The sequence below is a fragment of the Schistocerca cancellata genome, chromosome 8 (genome assembly GCF_023864275.1).
Source record: "Schistocerca cancellata isolate TAMUIC-IGC-003103 chromosome 8, iqSchCanc2.1, whole genome shotgun sequence".
NCBI classification, from domain to species: Eukaryota; Metazoa; Arthropoda; class Insecta; order Orthoptera; family Acrididae; genus Schistocerca; species Schistocerca cancellata.
In genome coordinates, this window is record NC_064633.1 from 211,342,696 (window position 1) to 211,366,516 (window position 23,821).

The window sequence follows — 23,821 nt, forward strand, 5'->3', positions numbered from 1 at the left end:
ATGTGTTCGCATGTTACCCCTTTGATGTATGCTCTTCACGTTTCATGATTATCAGTTGTGAAATTCTTTTACTATCCACATTTCAATTTTCCAACATTCTTTTACTGATGTATTTTGTTTAAATCTACTTTTGTACGACAAATTTAATGACGTAACGATGTCCACCATTGTACCCTCTAACACATTCCAAGATGCTACTCCAAGAGGGTGTAAAAATGAATGTGCGCGACGGAAAATAATAAACGCTAACATGATTTGGCCCTGTCTGACTAACCCCTGAAGCAGATGTTAGGATCTCTTAATTCCATAAATTACAATCCCAATATAAATGAATTATGAAGGCAATTAATACTACTAAATGAAAAACGTTGTTTCTTATTATACGTTTCTTGCAGATTAAAAAAAAAACACCCTTTATGACAAATGTCTATATTTCCTAAGTAAAATTATTAATCAATTGCCCAACTCTGCCCTCTTTTATGGCTACGCTATCTAACACAAATGACGCGAAATGACTGACATTATTGCATGCCAAACTCTTGAAGACACAACTTTCAAAGATGATCTACAGTGGTGTGGAACCTCAGTGGAAATAATGTTATCGCAGCTGTTTAGCTTTATAGCCCTAATAAGCCGAAGCAGTTTGCGATATCACCGTATGTACTGCATTCGGTGCGTCGAAGTGATGGTTCTCGTACTCGTGGGCGACGATGGAAGAACTCCAGCCACAAATTAACTCTTTCAAACACTAGGACGGCAGACTAATATACTCTAATACTGTCTTCTCCTCTCTGTGTTCTACAGACGAGAAACGCGAACTCTCAGCCACAAGGATGGAGTTCAGGTAACGTCTCAACGTAAGTATTGGCAGAAGAAGTGCTCTCAATTACTGAACGCTGCGTAGTCCACGACGACTTCCAACTCGGAGGTGAAGTCCAGTGCCCAACTGTTCTAAATATAAACTCCTGAGAGCAAAGACAGCAAGTCCGTCTGTACCAACAAAGCTGATATCGGGCGACCGTCCCACACGGGCGCTCACAACGGAAGACCTCGTCTCTTCAGCGCTGGGTTCCCAGCAACGCTCGGCTCCCCATCCTCGTAATTCTGAAAACGAATCATATTCCCGAAACCCCGGAATATTCTCCCTCTCTACACATTCTTCCAAACGCCGACCAACCATGTTGCAGCCTTTCGTCGTCCAGCGCGGAAAGTTTGCGCGGGAAAACCTATACTCGTACAATGGTACGCTTCCGAGTAAAAATCCTTGGAAATAACCCAGCCTGCGTGGTTTCCGAGGTGACGCTTCCTCGTTCCTCTCATCTGCGTCCATGATTTTCGTAGTTTTCGAAGTATAATCCTTCCCGTCCGGCTTCAATCCGGCCGGCCGTCACCCTATTGTGCCCCAGCTCTCTGATGTCACGACGTCCGTCTAGCTACTTTCTGTGTTTAAGCAGGACCAACACCTCTGCGGACCTTCCACCCAGAGCTTGACCTCTGCCTATTGTTTCATCTCCACTGGCGTTCCAACCTCTACTAGTATAGCCAATCATTCATTACGCCGTTCTGATAATAAAGACACTCCGTCACCTTTCATGCAATAAGCGTTAACAATTATTTACAAGGCATACGTGACAATGTCAGTCTCCTTTATATATTCATATAAAGGGTGGTCCATTGATCGTGATCGGATCAAATACCTCACGAAATAAGCGTCAAACGAAAAAACTGCAAAGAACCAAACTTGTCTAGATTGAAGGGGGAAACCAGATGGCGGTATGGTTGGCCCGCTAGATGCTGCTGCTTTAGGTCAAACGAATATCAACTGCGTTTTTAAAAATAGGAACCCCAATTTTTATTACATATTCGTGTAATACGTAAAGAAATCTGAATGTTTTAGATGGACCACTTTTTTCGCTTTGTGATAGATGGCACTGTAATAGTCACAAACATATGGCTCACAATTTTAGACGAACAATTGGTAACAGGTAGGTTTTTTAAATTAAAATACACAACGTAGGTACGTTTGAACATTTTATTTCGGTTGTTCCAATGTGATACATGTACCTTTTTGAACTTATCATTCCTGAGAACGCAAGCTGTTACAGCGTGATTACCTGTAAATACATTAATGCAATAAATGCTCAAAATGATGTCTGTCAACCTCAATGCATTTGGGATTACATGTAATGACGTTCCTCTCAACAGCGAGTAGTTCGCCTTCCATAATGTTCGCACACGCATTGACAATGTGCTGACGCATGTTGTCAGGCGTTATCGGTGGATCACGATGGCAAATATTCTTCAACTTTTCTCACAGAAAGAAATCCGGGGACGTCAGATCCAGTGAATGTGCGGTGCTTCGACAACCAATCCACCTGTCATATAATAATGCCGCACCATACATTAACCAGCCAAGGTCGCTGATGTTCCACTTGTCGCAGCCATCACGAATTTTCCGTTGCCCAATAGTGCATATTACACCGGTTTACATTACCGCTGTTGGTGAATGACGCTTCGTCGCTAAATAGGACGCGTGCAAAAAATCTGTCATCGTCCCGTAATTTCTCTTGTGCTCAATGGCAGAACTACACACGACGTTCAAAGTCATCGCCATGCAATTCCTGGTGCGTAGAAATATGATACGGGTGCAATCGATGTTGATGTAGTATTCTCGACACCGACGTTTTTGAGATTCCCGATTCTCACGCAATTTGTCTGCTACTGATGTGCGGATTAGTCGCGACAGCAGCTAAAACACCTACTTGGGCATCATCATTTCTTGCAGGTCGTGGTTGACGTTTCACATGTGGCTAACACTTCTTGTTTCCTTAAATAACGTAACTATCGGGCGAACTGTCCGGACATTTGGATGATGTCGTCCAGGATACCGAGCAGCATACATAGCACACGCCCGTTTGGCCTTTTGATCACAATAGCCATACATCAACACGATATCGACCTTTTCGCAATTGGTAAACGGTCCATTTTAACACGGGTAATGTATCACGAAGCAAATACCGTCCGCACTGGTGGACTCGCATTCGGGAGGACGACGGTTCAATCCCGCGTCCGGCCATCCTGATTTTGGTTTTTCGTTATTTCCCTAGATCACTTCAGGCAAATGCCGGGATGGTTCCTTCGAAAGGTCACGGCCGATTTCCTTCCCCATCCTTCCCTAATCCGAGCTTGTGCTCCGTCTCTAATGACCTCGTTGTCGACGGGACGTTAAACGCTAATCTCCTCCTCAGTCCGCACTGACGGAATGTTACGTGATACCACGTACTTATACGTTTGTGACTATTACAGCGCCATCTGTCACAAAGCGAAAAAAGTGGTCCAACTAAAACATTCATATTTCTTTACGTACTACACGAAGATGTAATAAAAAGTGGGGGTTCCTATTTAAAAAAAACGTAGTTGATATCCGTTTGACCTACGGCAACGCCATCTAGCGCGCCAACCATAGCGCCGTCTGGTTTCCCCCTTCAAGCTAGACGAGTTTCGTTCTTTGTAGTTTTTTCGTTTGACGCTTATTTCGTGAGATATTTGGCCCGGTCACTATCAATGGACCACCCTGTATACATGTACACCCTACCACATGGAACCTAATTGTGTTTGTAGATCATGGCATAGTATGTGCCTGGGTGCTTGTAAGGTGCGAAATTATAGCCGCCTTACAACATTTGCGTTTGCCTCAACCATAAACAGTAGTATCACAGAACATACCATAGTTTTAATGACACACAATGCATTTGTACAACAAGCAAGGACATTTTTTAAGATATTTTCTCTGTCTCTTTTCCTTTTGTACAGTCCATATTGTCAATGGGTAGAACTTATTACGAATAAAATTATTTCTGTTTGAATCTGAAGATGGCTTATGCATCTTAAATCGGTCATCATTATATAAACGTGGGACCAAGGAAAAAACTATTGCTTTTGTTATATATTTATTTTCTCTGGCTGCATATATCAAAACAGTATGTTGTGTGTAACACACTTTTGCATTAATGTTATATATACAAGCAATCAGCGGCCTGTGAGCCTTTTAATCTGATGCCACATCCAGTGACTGTTTCCTCTTACAGCCCTTACTGGCGTATTGTGTTCTACACCATATAGCAATAATTACGGAAAATTGCCAACTTTTTGTCAGTTTCAATGCCTGCAATTTTATGTGTTTTAGTATTACCTTCTTATGAAGTATTTCATATGACAAGAGCATTTTGCTTTCAAATCTGTTCATGTAGGCACATTTTCCTCATAAATCCGTTCTGTATAATAACCACATATTCATGGTTTTTCCCTGTGTTAATGGTTTCGCAGTCTTTTACGTAATTGGTTGGATTCTCTGATGAAGATACCCATACCCGGTGTCGAAATCAGGTTACAGAAAAATGTTGTTGCAACAGGTTGCCTGTATTATACAGGGTTGTTCTAAATGATGGATCCATTTTCAAAACTTCGTCTTTATTCAAGTACAAATCCAAAATGAACAAGCTTTATCCAATGAAAAGAGGAAGTTTCAAAGTTTTTTCATAATGTTTTGTATCAATTTAATAAATTTAATAATTTATAATTAATTAGTTTTTAATAATTATTTAATAGTGAGAAACGTGATAAATGTTAGAAATGTTCAATGTAGCCACCATTGGTTGCACAGCAAATACCGACGCAGTAGCTGAATTCGTCCCACATGCTCGAAAGCTTATATGCTGTTACTGAGTGCACGGCAGCAGTGATCCACTTCTGCAGATAGTTCAGAGTGGTTGGTAGAGGCGGCACATAAACAGCTTCCTTCACATAACCCCATAAGAAATAGCCGCAGGGTGTGAGATCAGGAGACCTCGATGGCAAGAAGCGCAGAGACAGGTCTTCGGGTCCCCTGCGACCGATACAGCGCTAAGGAAGGGAGACATTCAAAAAGCCTCGTACATCACGGTACCAATCCAGCGGAGCTCAATACTGTTGGAAAATGAAGTCCTGGGAATCTTCCATAACTTGAGGGATATGGCATAGAACACGTTGATCTTCGGTGAGTCTCTTTCGTGTTGCAATGGCGAATGTGGATTTTCCAAGCCCATGTGTCTGTTGACTTTTCCACTAAGGTGGAACGTCGCTTCATCACTAAAAATTACACGCTGTAGAAATGTGTTAACCTCCATCTTTGCTAGCACATAACAACAAAATGCAAGATGCTTCTGTTTGTCATTGGGGTTGAGGGAGTGCACAAATTGTAATCGGTAGGGCTAGTAAAGCAATTTCAGAACTTTCCATGTAGTTGGTTGTGGTATTACAAGTTCTTGACTGGCTCTGTTGTTAGATTTACTGGGGCTTCGCAAAAAACATCCTTGAATCCGTCGAACATCATTCTCTGACACAAGCGGTCAGCTTGTGCTTTATCCTTTGCACACACTCCCAATCTAGGACGGAGGGCAAGTCCACGCGGTAGGACCGGGTCACTTGCCGCCAATAACACGCTACTTGCAGCTGCAGAAAATCTCTGATGCTGCCAAGCCTCCCACACAACAAACACTTCCTGCTTGCAGTGGGCTTCAGTTATAGCCAGCTTGCTGTCCTGTTTGATCGTTGCGCCCCGTGTCTTCCTGTGTTTTCGTTTTTGCGGTTGTAAGGAGTTATTGCGTGTTACGTGCGCTCGACGCCGAAGTCATCAGCGTATAGGCGTTATTCTTTTATTTGTTGTTACCGTTATTCGTTGTTACCGTTACGGTTATTTGTCTTTACTGTTATTCGTAGTTTGCGTTATTCGTTGTTTTCGTTATACGTTGTCTGGTGCTGAGCGATGTCTGCGGGAAGTTAGTCGAAAGTTATAACTGGAAAAGTTTGACGTCGTTCTCTTGGCCAGAGGATTGTCGTACAAGGGCAGTCCAGAGAAATGGTTTGCGAGGTACGTGCCTACTTTGAGAATGAAAAACGTAATGGTGGACACCTGCTCTCCGTTACCAAAGTGATTGACAGTACAGAAGATTGGGAAGGAAACGTTCGTCAAAGAAAATGAAGGTGAAGAACCACCGAAACTTAACACATCTCAGAAAAAGAGCCGTATGGATAAGCGGATTACCAATATGGGTTCGTTTACAGAGAATGCTATTCGTCGTCGTGTTTACGATTATCACAGTAGGAAGGAACGTCCGACGCTCAGACCTTAAAGAATCAGGAATTTTTCAAGACAGTCGCACATCCTTGTCCACAGTTTTATACATCCTTGGCTTTTACTATGGACATTTCTGTGGCAAAAGCTGTTGATGGAGAAGGAGGATGTGGCTGCACGGAGATGCCGATTTTTAAGGCACATCCGTAGCATAAATATCGAAGAGTGGATTGGCTTGACGAAACGTGGCTCAGTTCTGGTCACGTTGTCAAACAGGTCTGAACAGACGACATAGTTGAAGGAACAATGGAAATACCTGCTGGCAGGATGGAGAAGGAGGATGTGGCTGCACGGAGATGCCGATTTTTAAGGCACATCCGTAGCATAAATATCGAAGAGTGGATTGGCTTGACGAAACGTGGCTCAGTTCTGGTCACGTTGTCAAACAGGTCTGAACAGACGACATAGTTGAAGGAACAATGGAAATACCTGCTGGCAGGGGAGCAGACTTTTTTTTTTTCTTCATTTAGCCACGTCGCAACTTTTTCTCCCGAACACTCTCCTGCTTTTTAAATAAGTTCTGGGGAACGAGCAGGCCAAGGTTTGAAACCCCCCTCCCCCCCCTTTTCCAAGATTAATCCACCAATCCTGCGATCCTGAAATGTTAGCATCATACGTTCGTGCACATTGACGAAAGTGTGCTGTTGCGCTGTCATGCATGAAGCACATTTGTAATGGTTGCTGCATTGACACCGTCTCCAACAAGGTAGGCAATACATTAATGGGAAAGTCATGATCAGAGGCCCCAGTTGACCTTTGTGGAGCACGTATGGCCTTACTACTCTACTGGCCATTAAAATTGCTACAACAAGAAGAAATGAAACAAGCTACATTTACAAAATGGTTAGAAGATTCAATAATACCAAACCTTAGAAAATTGTCTACAATTGTTGTAGGTAATGCTCCGCACCGTTCAGCTGCTATTGACAAGGCATCTACAATGGCAATCGCAAAGGAGGAAATGATTGATGGCCTCAGCGTCATAATGTCAGTGCAAGTGCTGACCTTAAAAAGATAGAGCTTATGGAAAAAACCTCTCCATAATCGACAGTTCTCGCGAATTCGTCGTTAGGCTGTCACTTTACCACTGCCATTTCAACCCAACTGAATTAATATAGGCCCAAATTAAACGTTACGTTGCCAGTAATAATAACAAATTTACCCTCCGTGCACTCGAAGCACTCACAAGAGAAGCTGTCAGGAATGTCACCGCTGAAGATTGGAAGAAAGGCGTCAAACATACACTGGGCGTCATTGAAAGAACGTGATAGAATGTAGCTCTTTTGGAAAATTCAGTGAAGGAGATGATAATTCCATTAAATGAAAACAGTGACACTGATAGGGACACTTCAAGAATACGTCATAGCGACGAGAGTGATATCACTTCCAAAGGAAGTTCATCTCAGGAATTCAGTATGTTTCACTAAAAATAAATACTACTGTTTACAGTATAACTGCTGTAAAACAGAGGTCCTATTATTTGTATCGCTTTTGCTCTTTCTAAACAGTAGGGGTTGGACTATTTAAGGTACGTTTCCCCACCGTGATGAACGTGCTTATTCTTATTTTTTTGTGTTAGAATTGAAAAAGCGGATCAGAAAAAATAAAACAGTAGTTGACACTCGAGCAGACAATTGTGCGTCATATTTAACTAAAATTACGTCGCACTGGGGATCTCCGACATAGATCTGGTTTCGAAAATGTGGAAGAATGATATATTCTTAAGATTTCATTCGCATAATTCTTCACCTACCTTTAACAATAACAAAAGTTTCCCACATGTACTAAATTCAGTAACGTGAGAAAATCAACTTTTGTAAACTTGGTTCAAAAAATGGCTCTGAGCTCTATGGGCCTTAACATCTGAGGTCATCAGTCCCCTAGAACTTAGAACTACTTAAACCTAATTAACCTAAGGACACCACACACTTCCATGCCCGAGGCAGGATTCGAACCTGCGACCGTAGCGGTCGCGCGGTTCCAGACTGAAGCGCCTAGAACCGCTCGGCCACTCCGGCTTTTTGTAAACTCGTTAAATCATCTTAACAATTTGTTGTCTTACATAAAATGAAAATCAAAATGTAGTGTAGCTCTTTCAGAATTCACTGATGCAATATCCATGTTTACGAAATGAGTAGTTTGCCTGTTGGCGCAAGTTGAATAACATGTAAAAATTAGGCGTGTGTTCCGTGCGGGACGGGACAACTCTGTTTCGTGCCCCCACGTGCTTCTGTCGAAATGTCAGTCCTAAAGTAATTTTGGACAGATTGGAGAGTTAGGTTGCTACCTTACCTGTCTCTCTGGACTGAAGATCACAGTTGGAGCGGGGATATTCCGTCAGCTGAGGAGTAGGAATGAGGCGCGCAAGTAGTAAGTCAGAGAGGAACTGACTGACATAGGACAGAGCAAATCACGAAACAAGAACACTGTGTGTGTGCCAATTATTAATGAAGCAGCAAATTAAGTGTAAATGAACACAGCAGTTTCCGTGGTTGAGCCTACTGCCATGAGGCAATTGCGTCGCGTTTATCTATTGACCACTCTTTCCAAAGCTTAGGTGTTAGCAAGGGAGTTTGTTGACACACAGGAATGCGGCAGTGGTACTTCTTCCACAGCAGTATTTATACCTACTGGGCCAGCCAAACGGCTGGGCTATGTTACGATATCCACTCTGCGTCAGACAACGCGGTCCCCAGGCCTCGAACCCCCGACAACGGTATGACTGTACCGTCTCTTGGCAGTACTACGTTCTGCTGTTACCGCGAGTCTTGGTCGTCGACATCCAGACGCTATTTTTATGTTACTAGGCTCGCAATGAGCCCCTCCCAGCCCTGTGCCAGTGGGACCTTAAACTAGTCCAGCTGTCTTCTCTGGAGCAGCAGCAAGTTCTGCGGCCATCCGGCTTGTGAGTCAGTTACTCGAGACATCGTTAGAGAATCGGCGCTGCAGCTACAGTGCTGGGTGCATGTTATGACTGATCCCTGTGAGATCAATACGCTGGACGCCACGTCGATGTAATTGTCGCACTTGCCAGGGATCAACACTAGTAGCATCGAAGACTGGAAGAATGTAAATAACAAACAACATAGGAATTTGTATCCATGAGGTGGCTCCTTCTGCTGCATCCATATCCATCTCTGGTAGAGAATCACTCATCCACACAAAGTTGCCTCGACACACTTTTCTTTCTTGTATAATCCCTTTAAGGTGCCAAGTAGTATGCCACTGCACAGTGTAATGTAGTCTGTCTCCCTTTAGCTATTGTTCTCTGTATGTAGTATTTTTCCATTCAGATGTTAGCTGTGGGTTACTATTAAATCTGTATCAGTTTAGCAGTTGCGGGTTAATAAGTGGTCGGCACATACACTGACGGGAAAAAGTCACAACACCAGGAAGGAGTTTTGCAACATAAACGAACGTTGGTAGGTGTGTTTCCACATCTTTAAGATAAAAGTCCATCGAAATTTCACGCCAGTCGCATAAGAATGGCGCTAGTAGCGTAACTAAGAGAATGCAAATCAGGTTTGCTTTACATACTCGTTAAAACCGTCGTCAGTATTAGTTCCCTTTGAGATTGGATATGCTGAATTTATGTTAGTCAACAATGCTTTTAAGGTGACAAAGGCGCCATTATATAACACTGAATTTGAGTGAGGTCGAGTAATAGGGCTAGGAGAGGTTGGATGTTCCTTCTGCGATATTACAGAAAGACTTGGCAGGGCAGCAATGAAGCCACTGTACATGATTTCTGGCAGCGGTGGTCATGCTTTGCAAAAAGATCGGTCTCCAGACGGCCACGTGGCACTATCGGGAGGGAAGACCATCGTGTTTTCCTTATTCTGGCGCATCGTACTGCATCTGCAGCAACAGTTGTCACCATAGTGACACAACGAACTGTTACAAATCGGTTACTTGAAGGACAGCTCCGAGCCAGACGCCCTGTAGCATGCATTCCATTGATCCCAAACCACGTCATTTGTCAGAAATCACTGGAGGGCGGACTGGGAATTTGTTGTGTTTTCTGAAGAAAGATAGTACTACCTTGCTGCCGGTGATGGCCGTGTTTTGGTCAGAAGGAGACTATTTGAGGTCTGTTTGCTAGACACACTGGACCTACACCTGGAATTACAGTCCAGGGTGCGATTTCGTACGACAGCAAGAGCACTCACATGGTTATCCCACGCACCCTGACTGCAAATCTGTACATCGGTCTGGTGATTCGACCCACTGTGCTGCCATTCATGAACAGCATTCCACGAGGTGTTTTCCAAGAGGATAACGCCCGTCCACACACCGCTGTTGTGACCCAACATGCTCTACACTGTTGACATGTTGCCTTAGCCTGCTCGATCATCTGATCTGTCTCCAATACAGCACTTATGAGACATCATCGGACGACTAATTCAGCGTCATCCACGAACAGCATTAACTGTCCCTGTATTGGTCGACTAAGTGCAATAGGCGTCAAACTCCATCCCACAAACTGACATACGCCACCTGTACAATACGAGGTGCATTCAAGTTCTAAGGCCTCCGATTTTTTTTCTAATTAACTACTCACCCGAAATCGATGAAACTGGCGTTACTTCTCGGCGTAATCGCCCTGCAGACGTACACATTTTTCACTACGCTGACGCCATGATTCCATGGCAGCGGCGAAGGCTTCTTTAGGAGTCTGTTTTGACCACTGGAAAATCGCTGAGGCAATAGCAGCACGGCTGGTGAATGTGCGGCCACGGAGAGTGTATTTCATTGTTGGATAAAGCCAAAAGTCACTAGGAGCCAGGTCAGGTGAGTAGGGAGCATGAGGAATCACTTCAAAGTTGGTATCACGAAGAAAGTGTTGCGTAACGTTAGCTCGATGTGCGGGTGCGTTGTCTTGGTGAAACAGCACACGCGCAGTCCTTCCCGGACGTTTTTGCTGCAGTGCAGGAAGGAATTTGTTCTTCAAAACATTTTCGTAGGATGCACGTGTTACCGTAGTGCCCTTTGGAACGCAATGGGTAAGGATTACGCCCTCGCTGTCCCAGAACATGGACACCATCATTTTTTCAGCACTGGCGGTTACCCGAAATTTTTTTGGTGGCGGTGAATCTGTGTGCTTCCATTGAGCTGACTGGCGCTTTGTTTCTGGATTGAAAAATGGCATCCACGTCTCATCCATTGTCACAACCGACGAAAAGGAAGTCCCATTCATGCTGTCGTTGTGTGTCAACATTGCTTGGCAACATGCCACATGGGCAGCCATGTGGTCGTCCGTCAGCATTCGTGGCACCCATCTGGATGACACTTTTCGCATTTTCAGGTCGTCATGCAGGATTGTGTGCACAGAACCCACAGAAATGCCAACTCTGGAGGCGATATGTTCAACAGTCATTCGGCGATCGCCCAAAACAATTCTCTCCACTTTCTCGATCATGTCGTCAGACCGGCTTGTGCGAGCCCAAGGTTGTTTCAGTTTGTTGTCACACGATGTTCTGCCTTCATTAAACTGTCGCACCCACGAACGCACTTTCGACACATCCATAACTCCATCACCACATGTCTCCTTCAACTGTCGATGAATTTCAATTGGTTTCACACCACGCAAATTCAGAAAACTAATGATTGCACGCTGTTCAAGTAAGGAAAACGTCGCCATTTTAAGTATTTAAAACAGTTCTCATTCTCGCCGCTGGCGGTAAAATTCCATCTGCCATACGGTGCTGCCATCTCTGGGACGTATTGACAATGAACGCGGCCTCATTTTAAAACAATGCGCATGTTTCTATCTCTTTCCAGTCCGGAGAAAAAAAATCGGAGGCCTTAGAACTTGAATGCACCTCGTATAATGCGTACACATTTGCATGCTTGCATTCATTACTCTGGCAGTTGTTAATGTACCAACATTTCACATTTGCAATGGCTTATCTCGTGCTTACATTAACCTGTGATTTTGCAATGTTAATCACTCACATATGTTACCTAGACAAATGAGTTCTTAAAATTTCATTGCTCTACATTAGTCATTTGTTGGTGTTGCGATTTTTTTCCATCACTGTATGTTACGTGGGCAATTATTTTTTAGGGCTCTGTAGGTGTTCACAACACTTTGTTCAAAAATTTATTCGCCTCTGTCGTATACATACTGACTGGCAAGAGTTGTCTCTGAGTTAGTATATACCTTATCTGTCGAATTTGTCTGTGTGCTAGGCTTTAAGCTGTGCTGCGGCTCGCGTTGGTGCTGTTTGTAGGTTTCCGCCCTCTGTTGCAGGCCAGATGTATCGTTTAGTTGGCATGGCTGCTGTTGTTTGTGTTCTTCTCGTGTTGACCGGCGCCACTCGGTTTCACAAGCGTTGCCTGTCCGCTAGTGGCAGCAGCGGCGTTATCGATATGTAGTAACTGTTGCCCTATCTTTGGCGCTACGCCGCAGTTTTTCGGGTCGTGTGAGTGGGCGAGTTCGGTTGGGGACTCAGGAGTAGACAGGTCCGCACACTGCCAGAACACGCCGGGAACGCTGGCGGCACGCATTAACTGCCGGATGGAAGGGATGTGGTCACGAGGGAGCAGTAACTCGTCGTAAACCGGATCCAGCAACCTTTAAGATTAGTGCATTTCAGTCCAACTTGAGAAACCTCCACCATTGTGATATCTCGCGTTTCTGCAGTGACTTGGGTTTTTGTTGCTGCTCGTTGTGTTGCTGAGGCGAAGAGCAGTGAGTGTTTGGGGAAAGCTGATCTGATTAGCTTTCCTCGATTTCTTATTACTATTTACTGCGTTCAACTTGGTACAATTTTTTAAGTTCAACCAGCGGTAATTTTTCTTGCGTGGTGGCCGCTAACGCTCCAGTTACCTGCCCTGAGGGTTAGTGTATATAACGGTGGTGTACGTTTCCTACCCTTGCCGCTGCCGTCGGGTAAGGCGTGTAGTTCTGACAGCTTTCTTGATTGTAGGCCGGTGGGTGATTCTTCTACTCTGGTGATAGTGATTCCCTTCTCGTTCTGGGCGCTCTAAGCACAGTATTCTGGGGACGTAGTGCAGACGTGCAGACACCAGGTTCCGGCTTTGGCGTCTTGTTCCATCGTTGCGTTTGGTTTATCGGACGTCAGGTAACTTCAGCAAGATTATCATTAGTCATTCTTTAGACTGCCACTAGTCTGAGTTACCATCTTGCTAGGTGAATGCAACTCTTGGCTGCCTATCTCATCGCTCGCGAAAGTGTTTGTTGCCGGACCTTCTCAGAGGTCAATTCCTGGAGCACCGTCTGTGGCCCCTTGGTTCTTGTAAGACGCGTGTTCTAAAAGGAGGTCTGATGGACAGTAGTTCAGTGTAACGCTCCTTGTGTCCACGCCTTCTGCGGGTATAATCTGCATCAGTACCGCTCGCATCTCGTGGTCGTGCGGTAGCGTTCTCGCTTCACACGCCCGGGTTCCCGGGTTCGATTCCCGGCGGGGTCAGGGATTTTCTCTGCCTCGTGATGGCTGAGTGTTGTGTGATGTCCTTAGGTTAGTTAGGTTTAAGTAGTTCTAAGTTCTGGGGGACTGATGACCATAGATGTTAAGTCCCATAGTGCTCAGAGCCATTTGAACCAGTTTTGAACCTCAGTACCCTTTAAGGAACTTATGTACTGGACCTTGTGTTTTATTATTATATTATTTATTACAGTACCTTGTAATGCCTACATTAAAGGTTATATATGCCTAGTTAATACTTCTGGTCACCTTCTGGAATAAATATAGCAGTCAAGTGGTCATTGGATGTTAAAGGTTGTGTTACAAAGTTTACCATCATTATATTTCACCCGTTTGGTGATCAGTTGCTTGTTTTTTAATTAACCTTTGCTACTGTAATTGCTGTTTTACAGCAGGTTTCTAAATTTTTTATATTACTGCCGTTCCTGGCGTGTAAGGCCTTCAGCCGTGATTGTGGTAATTTGCCTTAAAATTCTAATTTTGTGTTTGTATTTTAGCAATAAACCTTTAAACCTTATTTACTGCCATTCCTGGCGTCTGATGCCTGCTGTATTTGTGACGACTTACCTTTAATACTTCAATACCTGTAAGTCGTAAATTACAGCGAGTTCTTAAGCAATTCTTAATTTATTTCCATTGTTGGCGTGTAACGCATTCATCCACGATTGTGGTCACTTGCCTTAAAATTTTAATTGGTATTTGTATTTACGCATTTAGCCTTTAAAACCTTATACACTGCCATTCCTGGCGTCTGTTGCCTTCTGCTGTGTTTGTGGTGACTTGCCTTTAATATTTCAATACCTGGAATTTGTAAGTTGCAGCGAGTTTTAAACAGTTCTTAATTTATTGCCATTCCTGGCGTGTAAGGCCTTCTGCCCAGATCACAGTGGCTTGCTTTTAAAACATTATCTGCTGTATCTGTATTTACTGGTGCTTTGCTAAATTGTAAATCACTGAAAACACTATTATTTACACAGTTGTTTATTCTTTCATTAATGTTGTTTGTTGTGGTCTTCAGTCCTGAGACTGGTTTGATGCAGCTCTCCATACTACCCTATCCTGTGCAAGCTTCTTCATCTCCCAGTACTTACTGCAACCTACATCCTTCTGAATCTGCTTAGTGTATTCATTTCTTGGTCTCCCTCTAGGATTTTTACCCTCCACGCTGCCCTCCAATGCTAAATTTGTGATCCCTTGATGCCTCAGAACGTGTCCTACCAACCGGTTCCTTCTTCTTGCCAAGTTGTGCCACAAAACTCCTCTTCTCCCCAATCCTATTCAGTACCTCCTCATTAGTTATGTGATCTACCCATCTAATCTCCAGCATTCTTCTATAGCACCACATTTCGAAAGCTTCTATTCTCTTCTTGTCCAAACTATTTATCGTCCATGTTTCACTTCCATACATGGCTACACTCCATACAAATACGTTCAGAAAATACCTCCTGACACTTAAATCTATACTCGATGTTAACAAATTTCTCTTCTTCAGAAACGCTTTCCTTGCCATTGCCAGTCGACATTTTATATCCTCTCTACTTCGACCATCATCAGTTATTTTGCTCTCCAAATAGCAGAACTCCTTTGCTACTTTAAGTGTCTCATTTCCTAGTCTAATTCCCTCAGCATCACCCGACGTAATTCGACTACATTCCATTATCCTCGTTTTGCTTTTGTTGATGTTCATCTTATATCCTCCTTTCAAGACGCTGTCCATTCCGTTCAACTGCTCTTCCAAGTCCTTTGCTGTCTCTGACAGAATTACAATGTCATCGGCGAACCTCAAAGTTTTTATTTCTTCTCCATGGATTTTAATACCTAATCCGAAGTTTTCTTTTGTTTCCTTTACTGCTTGCTCAATATACAGATTGAATAACATCGGGGAGAGGCTACAACCCTGTCTTACTCCCTTCCCAACCACTGCTTCCCTTTCATGTCCCTCGACTCTTATAACTGCCTTCTGGTTTTTGTACAAATTGTAAATAGCCTTTCGCTCCCTGTATTTTACCCCTGCCACCTTTAGAATTTGAAAGAGAGTATTCCAGTCAACATTGTCAAACGCTTTCTCTAAGTCTACAAATACTAGAAACGTAGGTTTGCCTTTCCTTAATCTTTCTTCTAAGATAAGTCGTAAGGTCAGTATTGCCTCACGTATTCCAGTATTTCTACGGAATCCAAACCCGAGGTCGGCTTCTACTAGTTTTTCCATTCGTCTGTAAAGAATTCGCATTAGTATTTTGCAGCTGTGGCTTATTAAACTGATTGTTCGGTAATTTTCACATCTGTCAACACCTGCTTTCTTTGGGATTGGAATTATTATATTCTTCTTGAAGTCTGAGGGTATTTCGCCTGTCTCATACATCTTGTTCTCCAGATGGTAGAGTTTTGTCAGGACTGGTTCTCCCAAGGCTGTCAGTAGTTCTAACTGAATGTTATCTACTCCCGGGGTCTTGTTTAGACTCAGGTCATTCAGTGCTCTGTCAGACTCTTCACGCAGTATTGTATCTCCCATTTCGTCTTCATCTACATTCTCTTCTATTTCCAGAATATTGTCCTCAAGTACGTCGCCCTTGTATAGAGCCTCTATATACTCCTTCCACCAATCTGCTTTCTCTTCTTTGCTTAGAAATGGGTTTCCATCTGAGCTCTTGATATTCATACAAGTGGTTCTCTTTTCTCCAAAGGTCTCCTTAATTTTCCTGTAGGCAGTATCTATCTTACCCCTAGTGAGATAGGCCTCTACATCCTTACATTTGTCATCTAGCCATCCCTGCTTAGCCATTTTGCACTTTCTGTCGATCTCATTTTTGAGACGTTTGTATTCCTTCTTGCCTGCTTCATTTACTGCATTTTTATATTTTCTCCTTTCATCAATTAAATTCAATATTTCTTCTATTTCCCGGGGATTTCTACTAGCCCTCATCTTTTTACCTACTGGATCTTCTGCTGCCTTCACGACTTCATCTCTCAAGGCTACCCATTCTTCTTCTACTGTATTTCTTTCCCTCATTCCTGTCAATTGTTCCCTTATGCTCTGCCTGAAAGCCTGTACAACCACTGGTTTTATCAGTTTGTCCAGGTCCTATCTCCTTAGATTCCCACCTTTTTGCAGTTTCTTCAGTTTTAACCTACAGCTCATAACCAATAGATTGTGGTCAGAGGCCACGTCTGCCCCTGGAAATGTCTTACAATTTAATACCTGGTTCCTAAATCTCTGTCTTACCATTATATAATCCTTCTTATACCTTCTAGTATTTCCAGGATTCTTCCATGTGTACAACCTTTTTTTATGATTCTTGAACCAAGTGTTAGCTATGTCTACCAGACGGCTTCCTCTTTCATTTCTTTCCCCCAATCCATATTCACCTACTATGTTTCCTTCTCTCCTTTTTCCTACTCTCAAATTCTAGTCACCCATGACTCGAATTCTAGTCACCCATGACTATTAAATTTTCGTTTCCCTTCACTACCTGAATAATTTCTTTTATCTCATCATACATTTCATCAATTTCTTAATCATCTGCAGAGGTAGTTGGCAAATAAACTTGTACTACTGTAGTAGGTGTGGGCTTCGTATCTATCTTGGCCACAATAATGCGTTCACTATGCTGTTTGTAGTAGCTTACCCGCACTCCTATTTTTTTTATTCATTATTAAACCCACTCCTGCATTACCCCTATTTGATTTTGTATTTATAATCCTGTATTCACCTGACCAAAAGTCTTGTTCCTCCTGCCACCTAACTTCACTAATTCCCACTATATCTAATTTTAACCTATCCATTTCCCTTTTTAAATTTTCTAACCTACCTGCCCGATTAAGGGATCTGACATTCCACGCTCCGATCCTCAGAACGACAGTTTTCTTTCTCCTGATAACGCCGTCCTCTTGAGTAGTCCCCTCCCGGAGATCCGAATGGGGGACTATTTTACCTCCGGAATATTTTACCCAAGAGGACGCCATCATCATTTAACCATACAGTAAAGCTGCATGCTCTCGGGAAAAAATTACGGCTGTAGTTTCCCCCTGCTTTCAGCCGTTCGCAGTACCAGCACAGCAAGGCCGTTTTTGGTTAGTGTTACAAGGGTGGATCAGTCAATCATCGAGACTGTTGCCCCTGCAACTACTAAAAAGGCTGCTGCCCCTCTTCAGGAAACACACGTTTGTCTGGCCTCTCAACAGATACCCCTCCGTTGTGGTTGCACCTACGGTACGGCCATCTGTATCGCTGAGGCACGCAAGCCTCCACACCAACGGCAAGGTCCATGGTTCATAACGTGTAGTATTTTTATTTATTGTTGAGTCTGGAATTACTGGTTTAAAATAAATTATGTGTAACTGTAAAAGGCAACAAGTTGTAACTGATTACGGCCCCGCCACAATCGTAACCGAATCCTGCCTTCCTTCGACTACCAGTTTCAGTATCATGTTGCCATTTTTCAACAGAAAAATGCTCGTCCGCTCATGACGAGTATTCAACGAACAATTTGCGAGACTTTGCGCTACTCCTGTGGCCAGCAAGATCCCCGGATCTGTCCGCAAAGGAAAGTGTGTGTGAGACCAGCTCAGGATCAACTCCGTCTCAACTCTAGCATCCAGGTAATCAAAGACCAGTTACTGTAATTGTGGGTCAGCTTGCCTCAGCAGAGGATACAATGGCGTTATGTAACTCTTGCAAACAGAACCAGTGCAGGCGTCGAGGCCAGAGCGGTGCAATGTAATACACACACAAAAATATGCTGGTGTTCAAAATTAAAGCAAGAAACGGAAATTTTGCATAGTGAAACCTGGTAATTAAGGAAGGCAGGAGGGGTTACGATAGTGGACGGCGCTCGAATCAATTACTATTGGTTTGCTTTGCAAATTCACTCACTTATTTTAATAAATAATTTTTTGAAAACAAGCCAATAAGGTCGCAAACAGACTTTAAAGGCACGTAACCACTATCACGGCTGAAGGCCTTTAAAGCGAAAAATGGCAATTATTTAAAATTGAACAAATACATAAAATACAGACAGCCAATAATTTTGAAGACAAGCCAATGTGGTCATAATCAGAATTTTAAGGCAAGTAACCACAATCACGTCTGAAGGCCTTTAACGTTCAAAATGGCAATTATTAAAAAAAAATTAGCAAACATACGTAAAATACAGACAGAAAATAATTTTTGACAACATCCCAAGGTGGTCGCAATCAGAATTTTAAGGCAAGTAACCACAATCACGGCTGAAGGCCTTTAACGCTCAAACTGGCAGTTATAAAAAGAAATTAATAAATACACTGTCAAACGGCGAATAGAAAGCAAAAGTTAATTAAAAAAAAACAACAGATCACCAAACAAGTGAGACAAATAATGGTAACTTAATAATACAATAATAAAGTAAAACACAAGGGCCAGTGCCAGATGGTGCTCCAGGAATCGACCTCTGAATAGGTCACACCAAAAACACTTTCGCGAGTGAAGAGAAAGGCAGCCGGGAGTTGCCTTCAGATCACAAGATGGTAACTCGGTCTAGTGGCAGTCTAACGAGCGACTAATGATAATCTTGGTGAGACTACATCTACATCTACGTGATTACTCTGCTATTCACAATAAAGTGCCTGGCAGAGGGTTCAATGAACCACCTTCAAGCTCTCTCTCTCCTGTTCCACTCTTGAAAGGCACACGGGAAAAACGATCACTTAAATTTTTCTGTGCGAGCCCCGATTTGTCTTATTTTATCGTGATGATAATTTCTCCCTGTGTAGGTGGGTGCCATCAGAATGTTTTCGCAATCGGGGGTGAAAACTGGTGATTGAAATTTGATGAGAAGATCTCGTCGCAACGAAAAACGCCTTTGTTTTAATGATTGCCACTCCAATTCACATATAATGTCTGTGACACTATCTCGCCTATTCCGCGATAATACAAAACGAGCTGCCCTTCTTCGTACTTTTTCAATGTCATCCTGACATCCAACAAACAAGTGCAAGATGTAAAATTACGCCAAAGCCAGAAGCAGCGGTCTGGGCTCTGCCCGCTGAATACTGTGCTTAGAGCGCCCACAACAAGAAGGAATGACTTCCACTAAGGTAGAAGAACGCCACCCAACCTACAATCAAGAGGCTGTCAAACTTACACGCCTCACCAGGCAGTGGCGATAAGGTGAGGGAATGTACACTGCTGTTACATGCACTAAACTCCAGGGCAGGTAACTGGGGCGTTAGCGGCCAGAAGACAGAAAAATACCGCTGGTTGAACTTGATAATGTAAGAAGCTGAAAATAGTAAATAGTAATTAAAATCTCAGGAAGGCAAATCAGATCCGCCTTCACCAGGTACTCCACTCGCTGCTTTTCGCCTCATCGACGCTATGAGCAGCAACACGAACCCAAGTCACTGTACAATGGCGAGATTTTACAATGGTGGAGGTTTCTCTACGCGAATTGCAATGCACTCAACTTAAAAACATGCAGGATCCGGTTTCGACGAGGTCGTACACCCTCGTGACCACTCCCCTTTGATCCGGCAGTCCATACACGCCGCCAGCAGTCCCGGCGTGTTGTCGCTCTGCGCGGACCTCGCTGCTCCTGCGTCCCCAGCCGAAGTCCACACTCACCACACGGAAGAAGGACGAGGTTTCCTCAAAGATAGGGCAGCAGAACTACATATAGATATGCGCCGCTGCTGCCACTAGCGGACAGGCAACGCTTACGAAACCGGGTGGAGCCAGTGAATACGAGAAGAAGACAAACAACGCAACCATGCCAACTAAACGATACAATTTGGCAGAAACCTACACACGGCACCAACGCGAGCCACTGCACGGCTCACAAGGTTGCAGTTATTTTGCCACAAGACAGTGTAAACGGGTGATAGTAAAGTGGAAACAATATGAAGAATACAGAATGTGAACAACTACAACATGTATAACGGTAGTCAAAAACGTTCTTCGTTTTTTCCAACTCAACGGATTTGCACACACATTCTGGGAACTGGTTAACGTGCTCAGCATAGGGTGTGAGCACCTCTGGCAGCAATACAGCCTGAAAACGACGGTGCATGCAGTGAGTGATGTCATCAGTCTCATGTTGAGGCAGTAAGCCCATTATTCCTGCAGTGCTGCTCACAAGTCTTGGAGAATAGTTGGTGGATGCTGACGTGATGCGGCGTGTCTTCCTAGTGCATCCTAGACATGCTCTATGGATTCAAATCAATAGAGCGAGCAGGCCACTCCATGCATGCAGTATCTTCCGTCTCCAAGAAAACATCAACCACCTGTGCTCTGTGACGTCGAGCATTATCGTCCCTCAGCATGAATACCGGGCACACAACACTTCGCAACACTGCACGCGAGGCCTCAAGACCTCGTCGCGATACTTGACAGCAGTTAAATCTTGCCGATTCACCCGTACAAATTCATGAAGAGGTGTTCGAGTAGTCAACATAGTCCCTGCCTACAACATTAAGACCGGCCGCTGTGGCCGAGCGGTTCTAGGCGCTTCAGGCCGGAACCGCGCTGCTGCTACGGTCGCAGGTTCGAATTCTGCGTCGGGCATGGATGTGTGTGATGTCCTTAGGTTAGTTAGGTTTAAGTAGTTGTAAGTCTAGCGGACTGATGACCTCAGATGTTAAGTTCCATAGTGCTTAGAGCCATTTCAACCATTTGAACCACAACATTAAAGATTATCCTCGATATCGGTCTCTTTCCGCAGCATTTTGATTCCGTAAAAGTACTCCACTTTCCTTCCAGATGCGAATGCATCGAGAATCATTATCCAGACCGAATCGGGACTCATCTGCGAAAAGAACATTGGACCACACTTCAGCCATCAAGGTGGCATGTCGAGGACTCCACTCTAGACGTTCACTTTTGTGAAGATGCATCAGACGTACACTCACAGAAGGTCTCCGACAATGAACGCTGCTCTGCCGAAGCCTTCTGTACACCTTTGGTCTCGATAAAACACGTCCAGTGGATGCTACGAGCTCAGATGCCAGCTGCCGTCCAGTATTAAGGTAGTACCGCCGTGCCCTTACGACCAAATAACGGTCCTTCTTTTTGATTATCACTCGTGGTGGGCCCCGTCCTGGTTTTCGTGATACTGTTTCGGTTTCTATAAACTGTCGCCACATCCGAGAAAGAGCAGAACGATTAACATTAAGCCTTCGGGTCACATCAGTTTGCAGCTGTCCTGTTTCCATTCTTCCTGAGGCCCTCCAGCGCAGAGTGTCTGTTGGCGTCATCTCTGCGCCTTACTGCACCGTCTGTGACTGATACACGGCGATGTGGGACTGCCCAGCAGACACTACCCCATTCGATAGGCGCCCTGACGTCATAGTTGACGTGGCGAGGCCCACGAGAAAGACAGGCCGCGGCGCTTACGTCACGAAGGTAGTCCTGAACTCGCTCGCTCGCTCAGCTCAGCAGACAAAATGCGTTTCTAAACCTGTTAACTCGCAGCTGGGCGCGTAAGTACTAACGAGAATTGCATCTTCCACTGGAATCTGCTGTTATGAAGTCTTACTGATTAACAGTACTACAGCAAAATTTAATTTAAGATCAATACTCGATATAAATGGTATAATGGCTTGTTTATAGCAGTTAGTCTCTTCTGCTTAACAGTATTTATTACATGCTAGAAGTGGTGCCTTATGCAACTGATAATCATTTTAGCATGATTTTATTTTATTGTACGCCAGTAAAGCCGTAACAAATTATAAGTAGGTCCATGGGCATCCCATCATTATTGGACTAACTACAGCATGCCTAACCTCAACCGACAGTGGTAGTTAAAAATATCTGAACTTAGAAAAGGTACACAATGGTAGTGAAGGTAGAGTCTAATGTTTCTAGATAAAGGTAAATTGACAACGAAAAGTTTAAAGGTAGACCTTTCTAAAACCACAAAGTGCCAACACCAGATGTGCAGTTGAAATCAAATAGTTTTCGATCAAACCTTTTGAACAATGACTAAAAATTTTGCAACGAAAAACACTCATTAATAGTGCAGGCAAACTCAAATCTTGGCACATTAGGTAAACTGACAACTACAAATTTTAAAAATACGAAACTTAGGATAATGCAGACACCAATAGGGCGAACCTCTCACACACAGCTCTTATAACAGAGTTAGTGATTAACTTGGGCTCGTTCTTGTTATCGGGATGCTGATCCACGAAAAAGGGCATTGGCTCAACAACGGCCAGCAAAACAATCCAGGGCAGCTTACACAAAAGAAAACCAAACGCAACTCAGTTGCAGAATCACGGGATTTTTCACGAATCACTGCAGATGCTTAACTGCAAGGTGCTCACCATCATGCATGCGACAGGCCCAGGAGAATTAAGGATGGTTTGTGTGGGTACGTCCACCAAGCGAGGCAGCAGGAAGCAGGGCTAATCTAACTCCAGAGTTACGTCTCGGGCCGCACGGATGCAGGGAATCGGCGACTGTCCAGTAGACGTTGGCGCACTACCCACAGTAAATATGCTCCATGCAAACACAGCGAGAGTACGTCTACGTTTAGTAAGCCCACGCCGCCATTCAGAGAAACTCCCCCGAGACGACCAGTCCCAGCAGACAGCCTCAGGTGAGCTGCAGGCGAGCTTAAATGCCACTCGAGGCTCTGCATTAGGCGCCACCTGACGAGACGCGTAGGAAACGGTAGCTAGGCAACAATACCCAAGAGGTTCCACAGGCACACGTGTCGATAATATGCCTACATGGTTCAGAAACGTGTAGTGAAGAATGACGTATATGTGAATTTACTATTCCAAAATGGTTCATATTTACTCACTTGCAGTTATCTAATGTTGCGTGCAGGTATAATACACTCCTGGAAATGGAAAAAAGAAAACATTGACACCGGTGTGTCAGACCCACCATACTTGCTCCGGACACTGCGAGAGGGCTGTACAAGCAATGATCACACGCACGGCACAGCGGACACACCAGGAACCGCGGTGTTGGCCGTCGAATGGCGCTAGCTGCGCAGCATTTGTGCACCGCCGCCGTCAGTGTCAGCCAGTTTGCCGTGGCATACGGAGCTCCATCGCAGTCTTTAACACTGGTAGCATGCCGCGACAGCGTGGACGTGAACCGTATGTGCAGTTGACGGACTTTGAGCGAGGGCGTATAGTGGGCATGCGGGAGGCCGGGTGGACGTACCGCCGAATTGCTCAACACGTGGGGCGTGAGGTCTCCACGTTACATCGA

At 44.1% G+C, this 23,821-nt stretch overlaps 1 protein-coding gene across 1 annotated transcript in view; it reads right to left on the reverse strand.

Moving 5' to 3' along the window:
• The window catches only part of LOC126095468 (uncharacterized), a 588,043-nt gene that overhangs the window by 132,053 nt on the left and 432,169 nt on the right, over positions 1 to 23,821 (reverse strand). The gene's annotated exons all lie outside the window — the stretch shown is intronic.